This window comes from Prionailurus viverrinus, chromosome D4 (assembly GCF_022837055.1).
Source record: "Prionailurus viverrinus isolate Anna chromosome D4, UM_Priviv_1.0, whole genome shotgun sequence".
Lineage (NCBI taxonomy): Eukaryota > Metazoa > Chordata > Mammalia > Carnivora > Felidae > Prionailurus > Prionailurus viverrinus.
In genome coordinates, this window is record NC_062573.1 from 58581173 (window position 1) to 58608920 (window position 27748).

A 27748-nucleotide genomic window follows, 5' to 3' on the forward strand; every position below is an offset into this window, starting at 1 on the left:
TACCAAGCAGGCTCTGCACTGTCTGCACGGAGCCCGATGCTGGGCTCCAGCCCATGAACTGCAAGATCATGACCTGAGCCAAAACCAAGAGTCAGATGCTGAACTGACTGAGCCACCCAGGCGCCCCTGAAATATACCTTCTTTTATTAGCTGTAGGTCAAAAAAGAATGAAGCTGGATGCATGGGGTACTCAATAATTATATCAAAGGTGCAAACTTGTGGGTTCCACAGGGGGTGGATCTGAGATTAGGATGGACCAAGGCAGTTCTTTTGGCCAGGGTGTTTGGAGGTTTTCAACAAATTTTGCCAATTGAGTTTTGATAGTGCTGTTGATTTGTTCAGCTAGTCTTGAAGACCGAGGATGAGTGAAGGATGATAAGTGACAGTGAAAATGCTACAGAACTGGTCATATAGCAAAGACTCACCATAATAATCTGCCAATAAAATGAATTTCTTGGTCACTATGGAGCTAAGAAGGGTTTCTCCAGTAGGTATGATTTTTTTTTTCCCCAAGCAGGATTTTAGCTACTGAAGAGGCAAGTAGCTTGTCTATAAGGAAAGACTTTGACCCAGTGGGAAGAAGTGAATCACTGCCAGGACATATTTGTATCCGTGAGATGGGGGTAGCTGAATAAAGCCAATTTTCCAAATCTCGAATGGTCCATTAGGCAATTTAAAGTACCCAGTAGCAGTGAGGATAGGTTTCCTTGGATTGTATTTTGGGCAGGTGGGATGATCAGAGTAAACATTTTTTGTGGTTTTCTTACTATTTTCCCCACTAGTATTCAGAAACCTTATCATTTTATCCATAGACCAGTTGTTTAATGCATGTACAGTGGTCAATAATGGGAACTTTAAAAATAAACTAAAAAACTTGAGGGCACCTGGGTAGCTCATTTGGTTAAATATCTGACTCTTGATTTTGGCTCAGGTCATGGTCACAGGGTTGTGGGATTGGAGCCTCACATTTGTGTTGTCATCGCAGAGCCTGCTTGGGATTCTCTCACTGTCTCTGCCCCTCTCCTGCTTGTGTGTGCCCGTGCACGTGCACTCTCTCAAAATAAATAAACATTAAAAAAGTCACACTCAAAATGGACTAAAGACCTAAATGCGAGACCTGAAACCATAAAATTCCTAGAAGAAAACAGGCAGTAATTTCTTTGACATTGGCCATAGAAACATTTTTCTAGGTATGTCTCCTGAGGCAAGGGAAACAAAAACAAAAATAAACCATTGGGACTACATCAAAATAAAAAGCTTTTGTACAGCGAAGGAAAGCATCAACAAAACAAAAGGTACCCTACTGAATGGGAGAACATATTTGCAAATGGCATATCCAATAAGGGGTTAATATCCAAAATATATACAGAACTTACACAACTCGACACCAAAAATAATCCAATAAAAAATGAGCAGAGGACTTGAATAGACATTCCTCCAAAGAAGACCTACAGATGGACAACAGATACATGAGAAGATGCTCAACCATCAAGGAAATGCAAGTCAAAACCACCATGTGATAGCACCTCAAACCTGTCAGAATGGCTGAAATCAAAAAGACGAGAAATAACAAGTGTTGATGAGGATGTGGAGAAAAAGGAACCCTTATGCACTGTTGATGGGAATGTAGATTGGTGTAACCATTGTGGAAAACAGTATGGAGTTTCCTCAAAGTATTAAAAATAGAATTATCACTTGATCCAGTAATCCCACCACTGTTATTTACCTAAAGAAAATGAGAATACTAATTTGAAAAGATATATGCACCCTATGTTTATTGCAGCATTATTTACAATAGTCAAGATATGGAAGCAGCCCTGTGTCCACTGATAGATGAATGGATGAAGACGATGTATTTGTGTGCATACATACACACACAGAATGGAATATTACTCAGCCATAAAAAAGAAGAGATCTTGCCATTTGCAACAACATGGACGTACCTAGAGGGTACCTAGAGGGTATAATGCTAAGTGAAATAAGTCAGGCAGAGAAGAGACATACCATATAATTTTACTCTTATGAGGAGTTTAAGAAGCAAAAACAAATGAACAAAGAAAAAAAGACAGACAGACTCCTAAGTACAGAGAACAAACTGGTGGTTTCCAGAGGGGAGGTGGATGGAGGGTGGGTGAAATAAAGAGTGAGATTAAGAGTATGTTTTAAACTTGTGGTGCTTGGGTGACTCTGTTGAGTGTCATACTTCAACTCAGGTTATGATCTTGCAATTCATGAGTTTGAGCCCCGCATTGGGCTCACTGCTGTCAGTGATCCTTGGTCCCTCTCTCTCTCTCCACCTTCCCCACTTGTGCTCTGTCTCAAAAATAAACATTTAAAAAGGAGTAAACTTCTCTTGATGAATACTTAATAATGTCTAGAAGTGTTGAAGTATTATATTGTACCTGAAACTAATAAAACACTGTATTTAATTGTACTTTAAAAAGGGGAATAAAAAATGAGAGTTAAAGAATTTCTGGTGGAACTGGGTTTTTATTTGGTCCTGAACATGTTTCTCTTTTTATCATATCAACAACCATTTGTTTGTCAATACTGTTTTTCCTTTTTTGGTGGAGATTGTTGTGTGTCTCTAGTTAGTTTCTCCAGACTACCATCTGGAGGTGAGTTCCTTTGGACTGTAACAGAGGTTTGACTTTTGGACCTTTTGAAGGCAGCATTTTTTTGTGGAAATGTCAGTGAAGCGATTTCCTTTACCTTCCAGTGAATGAAGCTTAGAATGCTCCTGGACTTTAGCCAAAGCAGCAGGTAAGAATATGGCATCCAATAATTACTGAAAGTAAGGGCTGTTTTTAATGTTATCTCTGCTGGAAGTAAAAAAAAGCCAGGTTGTTTATGTAACATTCCAAAATCATGAGCCACTCCAAAGGCATGTCAGTGCAAATGTTCAATTTTGCCCTTGGCTAGGATATAGGCCGGTAAGAGTGCATATAATTTGGTCTGTTGGGCTGAAGTAACCAAAAGCAAAGGTGCTGCTTCAATTATTTCAGAGGTCAATATTGCATATCCAGCACAATATTTACTATTTTCATCTTTCCAATATGAACCATCAGTGAACTATGAAAAATCAACATCTGAAGTTTTATGTAAATAAATAATCACATGGATCAGAAGGTGATCTGTCAGTATTTAGCAGTTGTGGGGGCTTTCATAAGTAGAGGAGGGGAGAAGAGTAGCAAGTTAAGGTTATTACAACAAGCAAGAGTGACATAAGGGGCATTTAACAGGGCAATGTCCTAGGAAGTGAAATGGCTTAATGAAAGATACTGAGTATGATGAGAGTTAAGAAGGGCTTTGGCAGCATGTGGCACAGAGATGGTTAAAGGGGATCCCATGATCATTCTTTCAGTGGCTTTACAGGAAGGACAGTAGCAGGTATAGCTATGGGGGGGGGGGGGAGATATCTCTGGGCTATGGGATTTAGTTGTTGTCTCTAATATCCTGCGGGTCGGTGGTGATCTCCATGCTCTTGGGTGAGTACCTCAAGGGCATTCCCTTTTCCATATACAAAAAAGAAAGGGCATTGATAATTGGGGTGTCTAAGGGGGGGGTTGTTATTAAACCAGATCTTTTAAGATTTGAAAAGCCATGTCATCTCAATCTTCATTGATTAATACATTTTTAACAAGGTCTATTAAGGTTAGGCCATAAGGGAAAAGTTTGGGATCCAGCTGCAACAATATCCTGCCACTGTGAGAAAACCTCTCAGGAGACATTGGTTTTGTTTGGGCTTTGAGAAGTTTAGGATGCCATGAAGCCTGTCTGGATCTAGATGCAGTCTTTGTTGTAAGATTAGATACCCTAAGTATCAAACTTGAGTTTGAACAAATTGTAATTTTTTGTTTTTCATTTTGGAGAGAGAAAGCGAGCACACGTAAGTGGGGAAGGGGCAGAGAGCAAGGGGGACAGAGGATCCAAAGTGGGATCCGTATGGACAGCAGAGAGCCCAATGTGGGGCTCAGACCCACAAACCATGAGATCATGACATGAGCTGAAGGCAGACTCTTAACCGATTGAGTCACCCAGGTGCCCCTGAACAAACTGTAATTTTTTAAAGAGATTTCATATCCCTTTTTGGCTTGGAATTATAGCAAATAGATGCTATCTTCTTGTGAGGAGGCTTGGGAAGTGGAGCAGTCATCTGCATATTATATTAAAGTGGAGCATCCAGGGAACTTGATATCATCTGGATCAGCCTTTAAAGTTTGTGAGGAAATAAGAAGGGCTTTCTGTTAGGATGTCCTTGGAACCACAGTAGAGGGGATGGCCATCTTGCCAGTGCAACCCAATGAAAAGCCACTAGCGGCGCATCAGAATGAAGTGAAGGTCAACCAGTCACCCAGCGCCAGCACGACCTGACGCGAAAAAGGCCCACCCAGACCTAAGCCCGGAACCGCTGCAGCTTAAAAACCCCACCCCACCACACCGGGCGCGACTTCCCTGACTCCTTTCTCTCTCCCCCCCTGAGTCACAGAACCTCGCCCCAGACCTTAGTTCCCAGTAAAGCCTTTGACTGCTAAAATTTTAGTTCTTGACTCTTACATTTACCCTAGCCTACGCCTGACCCTAACACTTTCCATGAAACCCTGGGGCATTACTGTCCAGGTTAATTGCTGTTCTTTCCAAGTAAAGGCAAAAAGATATTGACTAGTTTTAATCTACTGGGATACTGAAGAAAACACTACATGAATCAGTCATGAAAGAAAATTTGCTCTCAGTACAGATGAAGGTTACTAAGGTGAATTGGGGACAACAGAGTGGCAAAGCAATGACAATATTGTTTATGACTCAGAGGTCTGATGAGCTCCATCTGTGGCCATTTGGTTTCTTCACAGGTAAAATGGTGTTGCAGGGGATAATGAGGCCCTGGGTCTTAAAATCTATTATTGACTTAATGACATGAAGGGCCTCTTTATTTACAGGATACTGGTTAATTCTGGGGAGAATTTTTGAGGAATCTGTTTGGATCTTTAACAGGTGGGGCACTGTGGATTCTGCAAGTTATCAGTTGAGGGTTTTGCCCACAGGGACGGTGATAGCTGATCCATCAGGGACAAATGATTAGTGTCCTTGGAATTAGCTATATTGGTGTCAGAGACAGAGCAAATGTTGAAGCATCATTTGACTTATCTAGTTGGCTATTTTGGTTGCTGTTATCAAATTCTAGAATTATTTCCCCCTTTTGGGAGAGAACTCCCAGCATGATATTTTTCTAAGAAATGTTGGCCCAATAAATGAATAGGGTCAGAGAAACTTCAAGGAGAAAAGGGTGGGTATCTTGAAATGCCTAAGCAAAAAGGGATAGGGTTAGAGATAGGAACCCATTGAGATTTATTAGAGACTCCCACTATTTGAACTGTTTTAGTACTCTGAGGTAGAGGATGTTTAATGGTAGTGGAGTTGAGCACTGGGAATGTAGCTCTAGAATCAGTAAGGACAGAGAGAGATCGGTTCCTAATCTGGAGAGTGGTTTCACCAGGTCAACTAAAGGAAAGGACTGGGTAAAGTCTTGAAGTTCATTGGAGTTCCTTCACTGGGGTTAGGAGGACATTGGAAAGTCTTGTTAGAGGGCTGAATGAAGGTGCCTGGAGCACTTGAGCTTATAGCAGTCTTTCTTCCAATGTTTTGGCTTTTTGCAATAATGGCAGAGACCAGGAGGATTTTAGTTTTGTTTAGGAGACTTCATTTGTTGGGGTTCAAATGAAAGGTTTTTGTGCTTTTCCTTTTATTTGAATCATCTAGGATGTAGGTGACCTTGTTTACTAAATTAATTCAATCTGGAGTAGACATACTTTTTCATTCCATCCTGATCCTTTTAATTAGAATAAAAAGATCCCAGTTCAGCCTGTTAACGAACATAGTGTTAAAGGCTATCCAGGTGAACTCAACATCCAAAGGAAGACCAGAATTTTCTTTAAAGATAATTTGGAGCTGGCATAATATATAATAGTCATGCATGCGCTCATTGGGCTTCTGGGTACAAGCCTGAGTCTTACTCCAGTCAGCTCACTTTGGGAAAGTTCCTGAGAATTACCAAAAGGAGTCACTTGGCAGTTCCTCAAGTCTGATTATATAATAAGGCAGCAATTGTTTCTTTGTCCCCATGTTGTAATTCTAGACTTCTTGGAATCATTCCATTTGGTAGTTTTCATCCAGTGTTGGGCCTTGCCTTCACTAACAAGCATATGGACTAGCTGATACAAACCAGAGAAACCAGGTTGATAAGTTTGAAAAACTGCACTAAATTCCTCAGCAAATCTATGGGGATCCTCAGTTACTTTGGGAAAATCTTTGACTATGGCTTGTAGTTCAACTTTAGCCCAGGCAACATAAGAAATTAAGGGTTTAGCATTTGGATTGGCATAAGATCTGATTTTAAAGGGGCAGGTTTGTTTTTTTTTTTAATTTTTTTTTTCAACATTTATTTATTTTTGGGACAGAGAGAGACAGAGCATGAATGGGGGAGGGGCAGAGAGAGAGGGAGACACAGAATCGGAAACAGGCTCCAGGCTCTGAGCCATCAGTTCAGAGCCTGACGCGGGGCTCGAACTCATGGACCGCGAGATCGTGACCTGGCTGAAGTCGGACGCTTAACCGACTGCGCCACCCAGGCGCCCCTAAAGGGGCAGGTTTTAATAGGTTCAGGGCAGAAGGTTGTGGGGAGAGGTTTGGAGAAAAAGGAAAGTTCAGTGAGGGGATCAGAATGAGAAAGCCGAGGATATAAAGGAGGTGGGGATAGTGCAGAAAGAAGCTGTCACCAGAGACAAAGAGCACAAGGGAGGGGGAAAAAGAGGCCTTAAAACTTTTTTGACTTTTCTTTCAGTTGTTTGCTTACCTTAGTTAATTTGGAAATGGTATTTTGTAAAAAGGTGATTTTAGAATCTTGGATACATTTGGAAGCCTCCAGGTATCAATTAAAATAGGCACCCCATTCAGTCTGTTTAATTTCAAAGCTATGGTCTTCTAATTTGGTTCTGAAAAATACAAGTTTGGGTGGTTGAAGATTCCCCATGATGGCGTTTGGAGTTCTAAGTTATCTTTGGCCAAGTTGTTACACTTAGTTAAGGATGCACAAGAGGAGGGACTGTAGTTTTTTTTAACATAAAACTGGCCGGGGTCCCAGAAGGAGGACCATCTTGAGAGAATTTAGAGGATTGAATCTCAGAGAAGACTTATCAAACTGAAAGGGAGAAGACAACTCACAGAAGCACAAATTGGTGCCACACATAGTACTAGGGGTTGTTAGTTCCTTGCGGGTTCATTGCCTTTGAATCCCACTTCTGACACCATGAAATGTCAGTTTTTTAAAAGGAAAAATATAAACGATAACCAGCAAAATCAAGTTTATTTGGTAATAGCAGAGGAATTGAAACTCAAGAAAACTATGTTCATGAACCATAGGCAAATCTTGAGAACAAAGGAGGAGAGCATCCTTTTATAGAGGGAAAGAGGTTGGAGGGGTTGTTTTGAACAATGTCCATTGGAAGAAAATGAGAGTTCAAAATGTTGATGGCTTCTAATTGGCTGTAGGTGAGTGAAGTGGTGACAGCCTCTCATTGGCCACAGGGGAGAATGGTTGCTGTTGGGTGCCTGCAGCTTATTGCTATGCAGAGAGGAAATCTTCATTTTTCTTGCTGGACTAAGCAAGCTGTAATGAATGATATGTATGTGAGAGCCCTCCCTTCATGACTTCCCAGTTCCGATTTTGACTTGGGTTTCCTTAACACATTTTCACAGTAGTTTGCCTTATTATTGGATTGTAAACATTCTTTGTATATTTTGAATAGAAGCCCATTATCAGACATGTGTTTTGCAAATAATTCTTTCCGCTTGTCTTCATTTTCTTCATGGTATTTTTTGAAATACATAAATTTTAATTTTGAGAAAGTCCAATGTATCATTTTTTTTTCCTTTTTTTTGATCTTAGGTTTATGATCAGTTTCCATGAACTTTTGTGTGTGGTATGAGATACGGATCCAAATTCATCTTCTTTCTTGTATGTGTATATGCAGTTGTGCCAGCTTTGTTTGTTGGGAAAAAAAAAATACTGACTTTTCCCTGCTTTTGTCAAAACTCAATTGGCCATAAATTATTCCTAGACTCATTTTTTGTTTCAGTGATCTGAACACCTATTCTTATACCAGCACCACACTGTCTTAATTATGGTAGCTTTATAGTAAAGTTTGAAATTGAGTAGAAACTGTCTAGTATTCTTATTCTTTTTCAAATTGTTTTGGCTATTCCAATTTCCTTACATTTCCATGCAAGTTTTAGTATCATCTTGTCATTTTTTTTTTTCTTTTGAAAAAAGCCTGCCGTGATGGATTTCAGTAGAAATTGCATTGACTCGGTAGGTCTCTTTTGAGGGAGAAATAAAATTGTAATGTGAACATGGAATGTCTTTTCATTTGTTTAGATCTTTAATTTATTTGAGCATTGTTTTGTAATTTTCATTGTACAAGTCTTGTCCTTTTGTTATCTTTATTTTATAGTGTTTCCTTTTTGATGCTTTTGTGTATAAAATTTTTTTTCATATCCCATTTTTAGGTTTCTCATTGCCAGTATATGAAAATAAAATTGTTTTTTATATATTGGTCTTGTACCATGCAACTTTGATTATTACTTCAAGCAGGTTTTTTTGTGAATTGCTTAGAATTTTCTACATATACTGTCATGTTATCTGTCAATATAAGCAATTCTATTTTTTCCTTTACATTTGGATGCTTTTTTTGCCCCTTAAAACTTACAGTACATTGCTGAATGGAAGTGGGGAGAGTAGACATTCTTGACTTGTTTCTGATTTTAAGGGGAAAGCATCTAATCTTTTACCAATAGGTCTGATGTTAGATGTAAATTTTTCATTAATGGTCTTTATCAAGTTGAAGAACTTTCCTTCCTATACTGTTGAGAGTTCTTATTATGATTAAATGTTGGATACACAAAATAAAGAGATGTAAAAAAGGATATCAAAATATAAAATGTTGGAAGAGGTAGTAAAAATGAGAGTTTTAAAAAGCATTTACACTTAAGTTGCTACCAACATAAAATATACTATCAATATATGTATATAGAGAGGCTGTTAATGTGAACTTCATGGTAACCAGAAAGCAAAAACTTGTAGTATATGTACAAAAGATAATGAGAAATGAATGTAAATGTGATACTATGAATAAAGTCATCAAACCACAAGGGAAGAGAGCAAGAGAAGAAGGAAGGAAGAGAGAGGAACTACAAAACAGCCAGAAAGCAGTTAACAAAATGGCAATAAGTGCATACTTATCGATAGTTACCTTAAATATAGGTGGATTAAATTCTCCAATCAGAAGGCATAGAGTGGCTGAATGGATTAAAAAAACCAACAAGACTCATCTATGTATATTGCTTACAAAAGACTCCACATCTAAACAAATGTACAGACTGAAAGTAGAGGGATGGACAAATATTCCATGTAAATGCAAACAAAAAGAAACTATTTTACCTAAACTCCTGTCACACAAAGTAGATTTTAAAAACAAACTGTAATAAAAAAAAAACAGAGAAGGACATTGCATAGTGATGAAGGAGTCAATTTAAGAAGAAGATTTGGGGTGCCTGGTGGTGGCTCAGTTGGTGAAGCATCTGACTTCCACTCAGGTCATGATCTCATGAGTTTGTGAGTTTGAGCCCCACATCTGGCTCACTGCTGTCAGCACAGAGCCTGCTTGGGATCCTCAGTCCCCCTCCCTCTCTGCCCCTCCCTTGCCCTCAAAAATAAATAAATAAAGCATTAAGAAAGAAAAGAAGATATAACATTTATAAATATTTGTGTACTCAACATAGGAGTTGAGCTGAGCAAATATTAATAGACTTCAGGGGAGAAATGGACAGCAATGCATTAACAGTAGGGAACTTTAATGGCCTACTTATATCCATGCATAGATTATCCAGCTCCCCTAAAAAAACCAGGAAGAAAACATTGGGCTTAAATGACCCATTAGATCAGATGAACATAATACATATATACAGAACATTCTATCCAAAGCAACAGAAAACACATTTGTCTCCAGTGCATATGGAACATTCTCAAGATAGGTCACATTTTAGGCCACAAAACAAATCTCAAAATTTAGGAAGATTGGAATCCTGTCAAGCATCTTTTCTGACCACAGTAGTATAAAACTAGAAATAAGTTACAAGAAAAAAATTGGAAACCATACCAAAATGTGAAGATTAAACAGTCTGCTACTGAACAACCATTAGCTCAACAAAGAAATCTAAAGGGAAATTAGAAAATACCTTGGAACAAATAAAAACAGAAATAGAACATTGCAAAATCTATGGGATGCAGCAAAAGCAGTTTTATTAACTTTTATTTATTTTTGAGAGTGAGCGAGCGAACACATACAAGCAGGGAGGGGCAGAAAGAGAGGGAGAGAGAGGATCTGAAGCAGGCTCCATGCTGTCAGCAGAGAACCCAATGTGGGGCTCGAACCCACGAACCATGAGATCATGACCTAAGCTGAAGGTGGATGCTTAACTGACTGAGCCACCCAGGTGCCCCACAAAAGTGGTTTAAAAAGGGAAGCTTATTTACAGGCCTACCTCAAGAAACAGAAAAATATCAAACAATCTAACTTTTCACTTAAAGGAATTTGAGAAAGAAAAGTAAAAGTTAAGCCCTAACAAAACCCAAAGTTAGTTGAAAGGATGAAATAATAAAGATCAGAGCAGAGATAAATGAAATAGAGACTAAAGAAAAAAATAGAAAATATCAGTGAGACTAAGAAGTAGTTCTTTTTTTTTTAAAGACGAGTTAAACCACTTGAGTTCATTTTTTAAAAGTTTATTTATATTGAGAGAAAGAGTGAGGAGGGGAGGGACAGAGAGACAGAAAAAGAGAGGATCCCAAGCAGGCTTTGTGTTGTCAGCACAGAGCCTGATGAGGGGCTTGATTGCATGAACCATGAGTTCATGACCTAAGCTAAGATCAAAAGTCAGATGCTTAATCAACTGAGCCACCCAGGCGCTCCTAGTTTTTTTTTTTTTTTAAGTTTATTTGAGAGAGAGTGTGCACACACATGCAAATGAGGGAGGGGCAGAGAGAGAGAGAGGGAGAGAGAGAATCCCAAGCAGGCTTTGTGTTGTCAGCACAGAGCCTGATGAGGGGCTTGATTGCATGAAGCATGAGTTCATGACCTAAGCTAAGATCAAGAGTCAGATGCTTAATCAACTGAGCCACCCAGGTGCTCCTAGGTTTTTTTTTTTTTTTTTTTTTAAGTTTGAGAGAGTGTGCACACACATGCAAATGGGGGAGGGGCAGAGAAAGAGAGGGAGAGAGAGAATCCCAAGCAGGCTTCACACTGTCAGCCTGGAACGTGACAACGTGGAGCTTGATCCCATGACCATGAGTTCATAACCTGAGCTGATATCAAGAGTCGGACACTTGACTGAGCTACCCAGGTGCCCCAAGAACTAGTTCTTTGAAAAGATAAACCAAATCGCCAAACCCTAGCTAGACTCACCAAGAAAAAATGGAGGGCTCAAATAGATAAAATCAGAAATGAAAGAGAAGTTACAATTAATACCACAGAAATACAAAGGATCATAAAAGACTGCTGTGAACAATTATGTACCAATAACCTGGACAACCTAGAAGAAATGGATAAATTCCTAGCAACATAATTTTCCAAGACTGAATCATGAAAAAATTAAAAATCTGAATAAATTTATTATTAGTAAGGAGATTGAATCTCTAAACAAAGCACTCCCAACAAAGGCCCAGGACCAGAAAGCTTCACTGGTGAATTACCAAATATTCAGAGTAGATTTAATACCTGTCCTTCTCAGACTCAAAAAATTGAAGATTTGGAAAAATGTTTCCAATCTCATGAGGGGAGGAGTTAGATGGTGGAGTAATAGGGCGACCCTGGGCTTGCCTCGTCCATTGAAAATAGCTAGATCAACATCAAATCATTTTGAACATCTAGGAAGTTGGTTGAAGGATTAAGAGAACAATCTGCATGTTTTGAGGGAGAAAACTTGGCAGGTACAGGTATGGAGACTTGAATTGGGAGAAAGAAAAGCCTCAGTACTGCAGAAGGGAGGGAGCCTTTTTTGTGGAGAGGAAAAGGAAGAGGGGAGAAGAGAGCAGGATGTTGGGTTCACACAAGAGAAGCACTCCCCCAAAACCATTGACTGGGGAATCAGGAGGAACTATCACAAGTTTTTGCAAATGATGGAGCTCAAATTTGGAGGTTTTGAAAGTCTGTACCATTAGCTGAAGTCAATCTGGGTGGGCAGCTGTGCTTCTCGGGAGAAGGGCAGAGCCCTAGGAGTGGACAGCAGATAGCGTGGTGTTGGGGTCCCCTGGGTTGCACTGGGAGAGAATGTTCCCTTTCCCAGAGTGCATTTGGAAGAGGGTGTATTTCCTCTCCAATGATTAAAGACCCAGCTGGTGCCTTTGAGCAGCCGTTCAACAGCAAGGGACAGAGGCACATGTAGAGGGCAGATAATCTGGTTGCAGCTTTCTGTTGTCATTCACCGTAAACTCCAGGCAACTCTGTGGCTGTGTGACTACTTTTCTGGGACAGAATGGTGCTAAGCACAGTGCTGCAAGGCTCTCTTCTGGAGGGGGGCAGCAGTCTGCCTTTAACTCCTTTAAGATTTGGAGTTTTGAATCCTGGCTGCACACAAGAGATAAAACACAGGAGAGCTGTGGCTGTGTGTGTGTCAGTGGCTCAGGCACAGAAGGGTTGAGGGCAGGGTTCTGATGGTAGTCTGGGACACAGAAGGAGAGATCATTTGCTTGTCTGGACTCCCTGAACAGTGGCAGGTGCAAGCTACCCTCCCTAAAGATAAGAGAGTGGGGTGATGCCATCTTCCCTTCCTGCACCAGCGCAGCTGGACTTCAGTGAGCAACATAGTGCCCCCAGTGGAGGCTGCAGCCTCTTACACCAAACCCCACCCCCCTGCACCCTGCTAGGGCAAGTCTGACTGTGTGAGCCAGTGCAGCTGGCCTCTGCCCCAGAGGACCAACACAGCCCCTACTGCCGACATGCACCAAGTCTACTGATCATAGAGTGCTTAGTTCTGGTGGAAATAGAACCAAACTCATTTTATAAGGCCATCATTACGTTGATATTAAAACCAGACAAAAACAAGATAAAAAGAAAATCCTAGGTTAATATTTGTGATGAACTTACATTAAAAATTCTCAACAAATGTTAGCAAACCAAATTGAAAAAGGATCATACACCATGATCAAAGGAGCTTTATTCCAGGGGTGCAAGTGTGGTTCAGTGGCCATAAGTCAATCAATTTGATACACCATGTTAACAAAATGAAGGATAAAAATCAGATAATCATTTCAATACATGCAGAAAAAGGACTTGACAAAATTCAACGTCCATTTATGATAAACTCTCAACAAAGTGGGAATAGAAGGTGGTATGTACCTCAACATAAATAATGCCATATATGGCAAACTCACAGCTAACGTCATACTCAACAGTGAAAAGCTGAAAGTTTTTCCTCTAAGATCAGGAGCAAAGACAAAGATTCCCACTCTTGCCACTTTTATTCAACATAGAATAGAAGTCATAGCCACAGCAATTAGGCAAGAAAAAGAACTAAAAGACATCTAAGTTGGAAAGGAGTTAAGTAAAATGTCACTGTTTGCAGGTGCTGTGACACTGTATAGAAAACCCTAAAGATTCACCAAAAAAACTGTTAGAACCAGTAAATGAATTCAGTAAAATTTCACAGTACAAAATTAAAATGCAGAAATCTGTTGTTTTTATACACTAATAATGAAGTAGCAGAAAGAAGAAATCCCATTTACAATTGCAAATAAAAGAAATACCTGTGAAAAAATTCAATAAGGTGAAATATGTACAATGTAGACTATAAGATATCAATGAAAGAAATTGAACATACAAATAATGGGAAGATATTCCATGATCATGCATTGGAAGAATTAATATTGTTAAAAGTGTTCATACAACCCAAAGTAATCTACAGATTTAGTGCAGTCCCTATCAAAATTTCCATGGCATTTTTCACAGAAATAGAACAAATAATTTAAAGATGTGTATGGGCCTCAAAAGAGCCTGAATAGCTAAATCAATCTTAGAAGAACAAAGTTAGAGGTATCATGCTTTCTGATTTCAAACTATACTACAAAGCTATAGTAATTAAAACAGTATGTTATTAGCATAAAATCAGTCATTGATGGGATAGAATATAAACTTACACATATATGGTGAATTAATTTCTGAAAAGGAGCCAAGAGTTGCAACTGGGTAAGTCTTTTCAGTAAATTGTTTTGGAAATGGACAGCCACATGCAAAAGAATGAAACTAGACCCCTATCCTGTACCATACATAAAAATGAACTCAAAATAGTTTAAAGACTTGAATGTAAGATCTGAAACCATAAAACTCCTAGAAGAAAACTTAGGTGGTAAGATCCTTGACATTGGTCTTAACATTTAATTTTTGGATTTGATTTCAAAAACAAAAATAAACAAATGGGACTACATCAAACTAAAAGAGCTTCTGCACAGCAAAGAAAACCATCAACAAAATGAAAAGACAGTCTACTGAATGGGAGAAAATATTTGCAAATCATCCATCTGATAAGGGGATAACATTTAAAATAAATAACTCAAGGAAGTCAATAGCAAAAAAGCCATACATTCTGATTAAAAAATGGGTAGAGTATCTGAATAGACATATTTCCAAAGAAGACCAGCAGGCACGTGAAAAGATGTTCTACATCACTAATCAGTGAAATGCAGATCAAAACCACAGTGATATATTACTTCACACTTGTTAGAATGGCTACTATCAAAAAAAGTTTTTGAGGATGTGGAGAAAGAGAACCCTTATGCACTGCTGTTGGGAATGTACATTGGTGCATCCACTAAGGAAAATAGTATGGAAGTTCCTTACAAAATTGGAAATAGAACTGCCATATGATCTATTATCTGAAGAAAATGAAAACACTATCAGAAATATATTGTACCCCTGTGTTCATTGTAGTTCTTATTTACAGTAGTCAAAATATGGAAACAACTAAAATATTCATCAATAGGTAAATGAATAAAGAATATGTGGTATATATACAATGGAATACTACTTGGCCATAAAAAAGAATGAAATTGTGCCATTTGCAGCAACATCAATGGATCTGAGGGTATTATGCTAAGTGAAATAAGTCAGTCAGAGAAAGACAAGTACATGATTCCGTTTATATATGGAATCCAAAAAAATGAAACAAAAACCTCATAGATATGGAAAATTGGTGGTTATTAGAGGGGAAGACGGTGGTGGGGTGGATGAAATGGGTGAACAGGGCAGTTTTATGGTGGTGGATGGTAGCTAGATTTACTGTGGTGATCACTTTGTAGTGTATACAAATAGCAAATCATCTTGTATACCTGAAGCTAATATAACATTACATACCAATTTTACTTCAAGGAAAAAAAAAAAAGCGAACCTTGTGGAATATATTAATGTAAGTCATAGTATGATTGAAGCATTAAAAAAAAAAAAAGTCACCAGGGGTGCCTGGGTGGCTCTGTCAGTTTAGCATCTGACTCTTGATTTCATCTCAGGTCATGATCCAGGTGGTGGGATCGAGCACCATGTCAAGTCCTGTGCTGAGCATGGAGCCTGCTTGAGATTTTCTCTCTCTCCCTCTGCCTCTCTTGCACATGCTGCTCATAAAAATAATGATAATAAAAAAAAAGTCACCAAAGTTCGTGTCTACCTTGTAATGGTATTTTAAGTAAATCCATATAAAACATGGTGGAGATGATAAGGCAGAGAGCGTATCTGCTTTGCATTTAAGTTTTGTGTGGCTTGCTTGATGTTTAAGATTTTTTGAGTCATTTACAAACATTTAAACACTAAGCAGTGTTTAAATCCGTATTTTCTGGGTTTCTATTAAGGCAGTCTGGCAACTACATCTGACTTCTCTTGGCAGCAGCTGGTAGGAGCTAAGTTCTGGCTATCTTCTTTGGATGGTGCTCTTGTCTTCAGTAGCCTCAAGCCCATCTGATTGCTTTACTCATTTAACTTACCCATTCTGGTTATTTTAATTTATGACCTTTGTCTGAAGTAATTTAGTAACACTTGAATCATTTTGAAATGCATTCAGTTGTCAAAGTAATACCTGGGGGGGGGGGGATGGGTAATTCTGAACAAATTTATCATACTTACTGTGGAAATTGCTACAATAATCTTTGTTCTCTGGTAAGTTCAAAGTTCATACTGTAGAAACTTTATTATTCCTGAACAATAATATGCTATATATCCTTCAGAAATCAGAGCTTTTTCCCTATTGGTTTTTAAAAAAATTAATTGATTTTATAAGCATGGATTTTTTTAAAAATTTCTTTTGGTTTCTTGGTTCATTTGTAGTAGTACTTTGGTCATAAGCCCTGTTCAATGTGTTTTGCACTTTCCAAATTATTCTCATACAGATTGTATTTGATTCTGATAGTAACCACATGTGCCAAGGTAAGAGAAGCATTAAAAAAAGAAGAAAAATAGAGTGGAGGCTTGATTAGAAGTTCCTGAGAGATGGCCCAAAAAGAGGATAGTGCTGAAGAACTTCTGGGGTTACTTCTGTTTTTGTAATTTTTGAATATGTCTTAGTTATTACAGCATGATAACCTTTTCAGTTTCTAAAGGAGCCGAGCATTTCTGGTTACCCATACTCAACTTATTTTAGCAGAAAACATTCACCTTCAATAATAACTTCTCTTTGAAATGTTTACAGAGAAGGAAACTAAGGTTAGTGGCAAAGCTGTTGATCATTACCCCCAGAAACTGACTCTGGTCTGGTGCTCTTCTCACTGCATCGGCAGCCCCATGGCCAAGGATTGCTGATGCTCCCTATTGGAATATTCTTGAGCCAAGTCTTTGGCAGACTTTTTTTGTTGCATCTTTCTACTGTGTAAATAAAGGTATTAGAAGAAATGTAGTTTTTTGAATACTGCCCAACCAGTTTCTGCTTGGTAACTTGCCCTGAGACCCTGTGAATGCCAGCAAGTAAATTAGATCCACAGTGTGTTTGATATGCACATTTTCTCCCCAAACAAAATTTGAATTCCACAAACACAAATTGAATCATTTTCTAAATGTTTGTATATGAATGGAAGTTTCTGTCCTATCCTTCTGTAACCAATACCATAAAACTTCTTAAGGTCTATGATGCATTTGTTGTACAATGTTAATCCAAAACAAAACTTTATTCTGACTAAATTTGTAGCTATAGAGAGATACCAAACTCATTTCCATTGATCAGTACAACATGTTTGTACCAACCAGATCTAAAAAATGTGTAAAGGAGTGCCATGCTGTAAAGATCTTATTATAGTTGTAAACACAAGTGCAGCTGTTACAAATCTAGCAAAACCTCAGATTAAACAATTTAAAATTTACTGAAGATGACATTCCAGAGCCATTTTTCATAATATAAACACTCTGGGACATGCCTTTGAAATGAGTGGGATTGTCATTAATATTAATGCCACTGAATTCAAGGCTGGGAAGTCATTTCTTTTTGAGCTTTATTTTCACTCCTAATTTTGGAATAGAATATGTTTTTAACCTGAAGTGTGGCATGTTTATTCACACCCTGAAAAAACTTGATCCTATTGCTTTTGAATTGTAGGAATGCAAAAATACGGTATAAGTATTTTATTCTTTATTTAAGGTCTCTTAAATTAGTTTGTTAGAATTAAGTTTGGCAAAAATTAGCTGTTAATGGAATCTAATTGCCTTAGTCAATTAAAAAAAGTAGAAGGAGTTGATATTTTAGAATTATATCAGTTTGACAATTTAGAATGCTGTATTTAAGGGAAGAATTTTATTCTAAATGATTTTGAGCATGTTTCTAGTGGTCTTGTCTTTCAGCTAGACTGCGGTAGGACAAGTTTTCAAAATCTGCACTACTCTAATTTGTTTTTCTCCTTATTTTCCACTTAAGTGCAGTTACTGGTGGGGTATCAGTTGAGCAATATAGTATTTTCTAGAGCTACGTTCTGTGCTTTGATTTCTTATGAAATCTGGTATGATTTTTTTGTGTCAAATTTAAGAGTATACAATAGTCCACTGGGAGCTCTTTGAATGAACTGGGTCAAATAGTTCTGGGAGTGTGTGTGATTGTTTTGCTTTTGTTTGCTTATTTATTGATGACTGCGTTTTAAAATTCCATTTGCCTTTACTGAATTACTCTACTGGACTGTTGAGGAAGCCTCTAATTTGGGTAATAGAACAGTTAAATGATTATTACTAAACTATCCTTAGTCCTTGATTAAAAAGAGGCAACATTTTTATCAAGAGGAGGCAGTTGACTCTCCCTTATTTACACTAGTTCTTCAATTTCTGTTAAACATTTTCTGATCTGAAGAATTGAAGCCAACCATTGTCAAATACCATGTTGTAACCTAAAGTTGGTAACTGTGGAAGCTCAGAGCTGATCACAAGAACTGGCTTTTTCTGTCAGTATAGAAGACTGGTGTATACCTCAATGATTGCTGTTGCTTTTGTCTCCTGCTTTCTTCTTTCCTTTTTTTTTTTTCTTTTTAATTTAAGAGTTTGTGGAGGTTTCTTTGAATTCTTTCAGCGTTTACATAAAATTCTGCATTTTGGGAAGGAAATCTGGGCAGATACAAAAGCTTCTTTTCCTGTTTTAAAACTTTTCTCAGTAATTCTAGGATTTTCCTTTATTATCATCTATTCTTCCATCCTTTCTCTGATACCACATCTTCTTGTTTCTCTTTCTAGGTTTATTCCCTGCATTTGGTGATGGATATCCTCTAGTATCTTCTTAAATGGTATGTGAAAGGTGAGTTATTTACTGGTCACTGCCTGTTGAATGTATCATTATTCTAGTCACGATTGATAGTTTGATGAATATAGAATTCCATGTTGGAAACAATTTTCCTTCAAAATTGTGAAGGCATTGTTACATTTCCATTTACCTTCCAATGTTTTTACAATTTTATGTGGTGTGCTATGGTGTGCTATGACGTTCTTTTCATCCAATGTATTGGGTACTTGGTTTGCCCTTTAAATCTGGAGACTCTTGTCTTTTAGTTCTGAGAAAATTTGTTTTCACTGTATCCTCTCCTCCATTTTCTTTGGAGCTCTTTGTTTGGAATTTGACCTCCAGGGCTGATCCTCTGATTTTCTTATCTTTCTCCTGTTTTCTCTCACATTGTCTTTTTGCTCTACTTATGAGAAATTTTTTCAAATTTAAATTCTTTCTTTTCTTTTAACAAATTTTTTTTAATGTGTATTCCTTTTTTTTAAAGAGAGAGCGCGCATATGCATGTGTGCCAGTTGGGGGGTGGGGGGTGGGGCAGAGAGAGAGGGAGACATAGAATCTGAAGCTGGCTCCAGGCTCTGAGCTGTTAGCACAGAGCCTGACGCAGGGCTCGAACTCATGAACCATGAGATCATGACTTGGCCGAAGCCAGACACTTAACCGCCTGAGCCACCCAGGCTCCCCTAAATTCTTTTTTTTTCTATTGAGTTTTTCATCTCTACTATGGTATGTTTAATTTCCAGAATCATTCTCTGAATGTTCTTTTGTTAATATTCTGTCCTTATGTCATGGGTATAGTGTTATTTCTTCTGTATTCTGAAAATGTTAACGTTAAGACTTTTGGAAAAAGATTTTAAAGTCTCTTTCCTTCCCCCCATCCCCCCTTGTGACTTCCATGTTGCTTTTTATCTGTATATTTTGGTTTCCTCTTTTATGTTAGAGGTTTCTTCAGATGTCTGGTAATCAGTCCTTGGTTGTATGCTTATATTTGCAACAGGGAGCTAAAAATCTCATTCTGAGTGCATGGGAGACACTTAACTGACTTAGATTCCCATTGAGATGGTCAGGTTTGGCCAAGTTTTGGGGAACTCTCACATATCAGTAGGCATATCAGAGTTGCTTGTCAGCTGTAAGTCAGATTGAGTGGGGTAGGAAATTTGGGGAGGGGGCAGATTTCAGCATTCAGTATCCCAGTTTACATGTTTTTATGTAACTCCTAACCCTGTACCTCTACCCCATCCCATTCACTGCCCCCATTTGTTGAATTGTAGCTCTGCTCTCAATTGTGGCTATTGACTCCTGGTCCAGAGACCCTGCGTTTTATAATCTCCAGAAAATAAATCACCTCTTTTTGGTCAGGTTGGGGCTGGACTGCCAAGAGTTGGAATGATGTGGAAATGTGGATATCTAACTGCCTCTTAGATAGACTTTAAACCAGTTGACTTTATTTTTGGTCTCCTTCATCCCTATTTCCAGATGTCCCAGATTTCTTTATTTCCTGATCTTGTTAGTGGTCCAGCAGTATAAAATGGGATGTACAATGAGCTGGTTTTAGCTTTCTTGTTGTCCCTCTGGGATTCTGTTTTTCCAGTCTATTAAGTCAGTCACCACTTGTCTGTCTGCTTTCTAGCTTGTGAAATTCTATTACTGTTTTCTCCTTTTCTATTTTCCTCATCCATGTAAGTTTATGCCTTAAAAAAAAAAAAGAAAGAAAAAGAAAAGTAAATTTCTTTATTGTCATCTTTATAGGGTTTCAGGAAGGATTGAAACCTGTGTTTATTAGTCTGGCCATCTGTATCTGGACGTTCCTCCAGCAAACACCTCTCTTTTTTCTTAAATATATGTTTTTATATATATTTTCTCCCTAAAATGGCTTGCTTGTTATTCCAAACTGTGTTTTGAAAATTCTAATTCATATATAACTAATAAATTGGGATTACCAGTAGTGACATTTCTATATGCAGCCATGCTACCAGCAAGGTGTTCCATTCTGTTTGCTGCAGGTCTGATAGATGGATGATGATATTAATTTATTGAATGAATATTTATTAAATATCTGGTCTGTGCATAGCTTTGCACCAGGCTCTACTATAATAGTGAACTACTAAATAAGAACAGGGTAGGCTGTAATACCAAACAGACATGTTAAAGAAAGAATTCAGAGTCTTCTAGAACTTAGGATTGCTGTGATATAGTAGCTGTAGACATATCAATTGAACTGTAAAGCAAACAGACCTAGATGATCTTTTTGAACACACATGTTAAGAAGAATATCAGTCTGAGTGATTGGTAGGCTCCATAGATATATTTGTCCTCTAAGTGGTTGGAAGTAAGATTCTGGGGCTTAGGACAGGTGATAGACCTGAACTTAAAGGTGGATGGATCATCAGTAGAAGCTCATGTTATGAAAGTAAATGGAGGGGCGCCTGGGTGGCGCAGTCGGTTAAGCGTCCGACTTCAGCCAGGTCACGATCTCGCGGTCCGTGAGTTCGAGCCCCGCGTCGGGCTCCGGGCTGATGGCTCAGAGCCTGGAGCCTGTTTCCGATTCTGTGTCTCCCTCTCTCTCTGCCCCTCCCCCGTTCATGCTCTGTCTCTCTCTGTCCCAAAAATAAATAAAAAACGTTGAAAAAAAATTAAAAAAAAAAAAAGGAAGTAAATGGAATGGTTTGTGGAAAGTGAGATGAAAGAGGCCAGAAGATGGAACCCCCTGGATCACTAACATTTATGGGTATTTGGAGGAAGAAAAAGTTTACAGGCAGATAGAGTGCTCTGTAGCTTCTTCCCTTGTAGAAAGATCAAGTAAAATGAGGCTGAACATGGAGAAGTGCTTGGGAACACTATTTTTACTAAAAGATTTAGGAAAACAGTTTTATATTAAAAAAACCCCACCCCTATCTCTTAGAGAATATTCACCCCAATTATAGAAGCCCTGATATATAGAGAGGTGATGGTCATCTTAGCCTGATTGTGATAATTGTAGAAAATGGACTGGATAAGGCCAGGGCTGAAAGAATTATGGGTTGGAGTGGAACCTGGGAAGATTAAAATATAGGTATATGGAGTTCTTTTAGTAGGGATAGATGTTTGGTGATGTGAGTTAAGAAAGTGCATTGATTGAAGTGTTAGAGGTCTTCCAGACTACTCCAGCTTTGATGATTCACTAGGAAGACTTCACAGAATTCAGCATGTAGTTATTCTCATGATTATGATTGATTACAGGGAAAGGACACCAAGCAAGATCAGCGATGGGAAAAGATGCATGGGATGAAGTCCGGAGGAAACCAGGCACAAGCTTCTAAAGAGTCTTTTCCCTTTGTAGTCACACAGGACATATTTCCTCCAGCAGAATTGCGACAACGTGTATAATGTCATCCCTCAGGGAAGCTCATTAGAGAGAATCAGTGCCCAAGGTTCTTACTGGGGGCTGATCACATAGTCATCCTCTGCCTAGCAGGTACCAAATTCCAGACCCTTAGTAGGAAAGTAGATGTTCAGCATAAATCACATTGTCTGTACAGCTTAGGCACTGTGAGTCCCTCTTAATAGGGAGGCGGGAACTCTTCCAGTATCCAAGTTCCCAGAGTCTAGCCAAGTACCAGTGTTACAAACACCCCTTTCTGAGGAGATGAGTTTTAGGCCTGCTGTGTTAATTCTTTTTTGCACAGTCATTTTAGGAGTTAAGCCATTTTGAGGGTCCAAGTTAAGTTTTAACCTTGGTAAATTGCAAAGGTGTCTGATGGCAGAGTTAGAGTCCTGCACAGGTGTAAACTGGTGGTGTGGTAAGTGCAGGCAAACGACTAATAACCTTCTAGAAGATTATGAATTCAGGGTGGAATATTAGAACTCATGATAAAAAAGGTAATTATAGGTGAGTGGAAGGTTATGCTACGGACTGAATTTTGCCTCCATCTATTCCCTGCCGATTCATATGTTGAAGCCCTGATGTGACTGTGTTTGGAGATCAGGCCTTTAGAAGCAGGAATTAAGCTTAAATGAGGTCATAAGGGTGGGGTCAGAATCTGGATTAGTGCTTTAAAGGAAGGGGAAGGGAGATCTCTTTCTCTGCATGTGCACAAACAAGAGGTCACGTGAGCATACAGAGACGGTGGCCATCCACAAGCCAGGAAGAGGAACCTCACCAGGAGCCGAGTCATCCAGAACCTTGATCATGGGCTTAACAGCTTCTAAAACTAAGAAAATAAACGGTGTTGCCACGCTGTTTTTGTTATGGTAGCCTGAGCAGCGTAAGGCAGATTGGGATCAGATGAGGACCTCAGCTTTATCAAAGTGAACTCTGTGTGGAGCAGGAGAATATTAACATGGCACTGGGTTTCTGTTTCTGTTGATTTTTGGTGATTTGCTGGATACTTTTTTTGTCTGTTTGCTTTTTACTTAGCTAACTCATCCCCATAACCACCCTTTTTGAATTAGCATAAGTTATTAAACCAGGGTTCTGGATCTGTGCCTTCCAGTATCATAGTCAGTAGCCACATTTGCTTCTGTAAATTTAAATTCATTGGAATAAAATAAAATAAAAAATTCATTCCTTCACTTGTACCTGCCACATTTCATGTGTTCAGTAGCCACATGTGGCTAGTGGCTATCTCAGTGGATAACATAGATATGGATAGAATATTACCATCATTGCATACAGTATTGCTGGGCAGCACTTTTCTAGATTGTTGCTTCACAACAATTCTCTCTTCTTTATTTTCTGTCTTGGTGGTTCTGAGCTTTTCCAGGTTCAAGGCATACTTCTGACTACTAAGATTTTTGATGGGCTTCTGAAAGATTTTAAAACAACACTAAGAAATGAACAATAGTTGCAGTGCAAATTCGGCTAAAGCACAGTATGTCAAACAGAGTCTATAACAGTATCTGTGATTATCATGCTATTCATTTGGTCACTTTTCTGCAGTATGTGCCTTTAAAAGAGATGTTTTCTATCCCTAATGGGTTTGCTTATATATCCATAGGACAAATAACTTGGATAAGCACACATTTGTTCTCTGATACCTGTTTTCCTGTTTTATTCTCCTGGAAGTGATAAACAGGAAGCATCAGTAACCAGGCTGATTTGCTGTGAGCACTGGTTAGTCTGAGGAATCCTAGGCCAAGGGTAGGTCAGTGAAAGCTGCAAATGATCTGGCATTGTTTGGAACAGATTGTTTCATGAGATAGTAAGTAAAATAATGGTCAGAAGCCTCTTAATTCTCCATGGTACCCCATTCTACCAGTCCATGTCGTATGTGGGAGCTGTTCTTGAGAATCCTCAGAACAACCCTGTGAGGTAGGTATTATTTCATTTCTGAAGCCAAGTGAAGGCAGCATTCAGAAATTTCATATAATTTGCCCTGGGTCACCAAGCTAGTAAACAGAGATGCTGGATTCAAACCTTTCCGTTGGTCTTCACAGCTTGTGTTTTTTCCACCATAATGCAGCTGGACTTGGCCAGGGGCCCCATCTCCCCACTGGGTGGGAAATAGCTCTCTCAAAGCTGTGTTCTTTACAAAAGGGGTTCTTTGTAAATTCCAAACACATTTAACTCCAGGTAAAGACTGAATGACCTAGAAAGGGATATTTATCCTTTTATTTTAAGGGATCATTGTTTTTATTTTAATTACATTGAAAACAGAGAAACTTTTTTTTTTAAAGGAGAAGACTCACTCATTATACCAGCACTTATTTTGGAATCATTTTCCCCTGCTTATACAGACACATATCATGTATTATACATATTTGTCTGCAGCTTCCTCATTTGACTTAGGAAGTTAGGATGAACATCTCTAAGTCAGTCAGGAATAGTCATTTTGTAGTTAACTGCTCTGTTACTTGAAAAATGTATTTTGTTTTTTAAATGGTTATTGTTATACCCACTTTAACTACTCTTCTTCATTTTAGCCTCTAGGTCTGTTTTTTCTTTGTATGGGGTTAGTGAGAAACAATTGCAAGACAGGAACAAAGTGTTAAATTTGGTGGCACTCAGCACCAAATAATTCCAGATGTTTGCTTTTCCCTGCATATAGAAAGAACTCAGTCTGATGCCGTGTTTGTTCTTCTCATCCTCCCTTGTCTTTATTTCTCTTCCATTTCATTTAATTTTAACCTCAATACCAGACTTGTTTTGTGCAGTCCTTGGCCTGCTGCTGTGCTGTCTTTGCCACTGGCTCTCCCTCCAGCCCCCAGTCACTGATGTGTTTCTTGGCAGGGAACGGAAATGATGGTGGTCCTCTCGGTTGACTCCGGAGCACCCCAAGTCAGCAGTAATACTTGGCATAACAAGTACCAGGGTGGGATAACCACACATCCCTGGCCTGGGATTTAAAAGTTGTTAGTTGTCCTGTGAGCTGTGGTTTAGCGATCTACTTAAGGGAGAGATTGAATTTATTTCTTACAGGCTTCTTTTTCTTGGTCATCGTCTGATATTATTGCCTTATTATTATTTTATTCCTTTTTATTATCTTTGGCTCAAATTTTCCTTTTAGCCATTTTTCTTTGATCATTTTTTCTTATCTTCCCCTTTGTGACTCTTCAGACGTCTCTATTTTATTTATTTTATTAAAAAAAATTTTTTTAATGTTTATTTATCTTTGAGACAGAGACAGAGCATGAGCCGGGGAGGGGCAGAGAGAGAGGGAGACACAGAATTCAAAGCAGGCTCCAGGCTCTGAGCTGTCAGCACAGAGCCCAATGCAGGGCTCAAACTCATGAACTACGAGATCATGACCTGAGCCCAACTTGGACATTTAGCTGATGGAGCCACCCAGGCGCCCCTGGACTTCTCTTTTTTAAATCAGCCTTATGCTAATCTGATTTTGCTTCTGCTTGAATCTAATCTGATTTTTCATTGGCTCGGGACAGGGAGGGTAAGGTGAGGAAGGTGGAGGTAAATACTCCACCTGAGAATTATTTAATACAAAACAAAGTATTTGATTCCTTGTGTTTGAGAGACCATAGAATAAGCTAGCCACTAATATCAAATGGTTTCTGAATGCAGTCTTACAAAAAGAAGACTGATAAGTCCCTACCTCCTAGGAGTTCAGTATGCATTGTGGGAGAGAGGAGCAGGCCACATAGGAAGTGTAAGAAAAATATGTCAGCAAAGGTAAACCAACATGTGAGGGAGAAACTGTACTAGGAGATGCATTGTGAATGGCTGATAGAGAAAAATGGAAAGGCTTTCAGAAGCAGATAAGTTTTCAGCATATAGAGATGTTTTATGTTGGTGATAAATAGAGCTATACTGTTAACTTTTATTTGAAGAAAGGTTAAATATTGACTACGGGAAAGAACCTATTCTGGGGCTTGGAAAACAAGGTTTTGTACTCAGAAGACAATTAAATATAGCTAACAACTTTAGTACTGAACTGCATAAGTTTTTACTTTTTTTAATTTTTAAAATGTGGCTGGAATATTGTTATTTATTATATGTAACATATCTAGCAATAGAATAATTGTTAGTGAAGCATTTAAAGAGATATACAGATGAATCAGAATTTCTTAAAATAACATATTTTTCTTCTTTGGGGAAATCCTAGTTAAAACTGGAAAAACTTCAAGCTTTATTATAGCTCATTACAAATTTTGGGAATTTTGATATTGTCCAGCAAAAACTTCAGTAGATTTTAGAAACTAGTTATTAATTGACCTCAGTTCTGCACATTTTTGTTGTTTTGCAAGAGTACCCTTAAGGTTTAAATCAAGTTAAAAGTAGGGTAAATGGTGTGTGCCTGTAAGGTCAGACTAAAACTATATTTTTTCCTGTCAGCACCTGAGTAGAAAAAAACTAGTTTAAGAACTTGACTATAGTTTAGAATCTTACACAAAACCACATATACTATAGTACTTTTAAAACCTGGATCCAAAATGTAGAATCATTTTGTTTTATAGAACTTAAAACTACATCTGATATTACTATGTCTGTGCTGTCTTGATACAGTTTTGGATTGCATTAGTGGTACAAGAATGATTCCTGTATTTAAGTAACATACACTGCACAGATGGTATCAGTTTTGAATCTACTAAGTAAAAGAAAACTAGAACAACAATGATTTGCCAGTTCATTTTTACTGATTTTTATTTATTTTGGATGACTGTAGTCACTGTAAAGGTGGCAGACTGAACCTGGAAACTAGAGCCAAGAACAGAGTGGGTGGGCGCCCCTCCTGTTCTCTACCACATGTCTGCTAATTTTTCCTGGGAGAACTAGCGTGAGTTCTCTCGGGGTCTAAGACTTTGCTCCTTAACATAATACTGCCATGATTAACCCCCTCTCCCCTCCTTGTTTCTTCAATTAAGTGTCTACAGGTCAAGTAAACCCTCCGTAGTTCTTACATCTCTATTGTCCTTTGCCTAGTCTTTTTTTCTTATCATCCCTGGATTATGTCATCCATTTCCATGGCTTTCATTACTTTCTATGTGTGGATGGTTCCCACATCTTTGTCTTTAGCTCAGATCTGTCTCCTGTAGCCCATTGCTTGTTGGACATTTTCGTTTGGAGGTCCCAAGTATCTTGTACTCAATATGTCCTAAACTGAACTCATCTTTCTATCCAAGCAAATCCTTACTCCTCTGTTCCCTCCTTCAGTACATGATGGTACTGTACACCTAGTTCTCTAATCAGAAACCTGAGCACCATCCTTAACTCCTCCCTATACTTTTTTTGCTGTGTTCAGTCAGACACTAAATATCGCATTACCCTACATCTTAAGTGTTTCTTGGGGTGCCTGGGTTGCTCAGTCGGTTAAGTGTCCAACTTCAACTGAGGTCATGATCTCGTGGTCCGTGAGTTCAAGCCCCACATTGGGCTCTGTGCGGACAGCTCAGAGTCTGGAGCCTGCTTCGGATTCTGGGTCTCCCTCTCTCTCTGCCCCTCTCCCGCTTGCACTCTGTCTCTCCCTCTCAAAAATAAATA

The 27748-nt window shown here is 38.6% G+C and overlaps 1 protein-coding gene across 5 annotated transcripts in view; it reads left to right on the plus strand.

The window, feature by feature from the left end:
* FANCC (FA complementation group C) overlaps window positions 1-27748 on the plus strand; it is a 260904-nt gene that overhangs the window by 6484 nt on the left and 226672 nt on the right. For 2 of the 5 annotated variants that reach the window (XM_047830487.1, XM_047830491.1), the window contains exon 2: window positions 18792-18852. The exons of 1 other annotated variant lie outside the window; for it this stretch is intronic. The gene's annotated coding sequence lies outside the window, so the exon portion shown is untranslated. The remainder of the gene's footprint in view (window positions 1-18791; window positions 18853-27748) is intronic. 2 more of the 5 variants (XM_047830488.1, XM_047830492.1) reach the window with 1 other exon arrangement.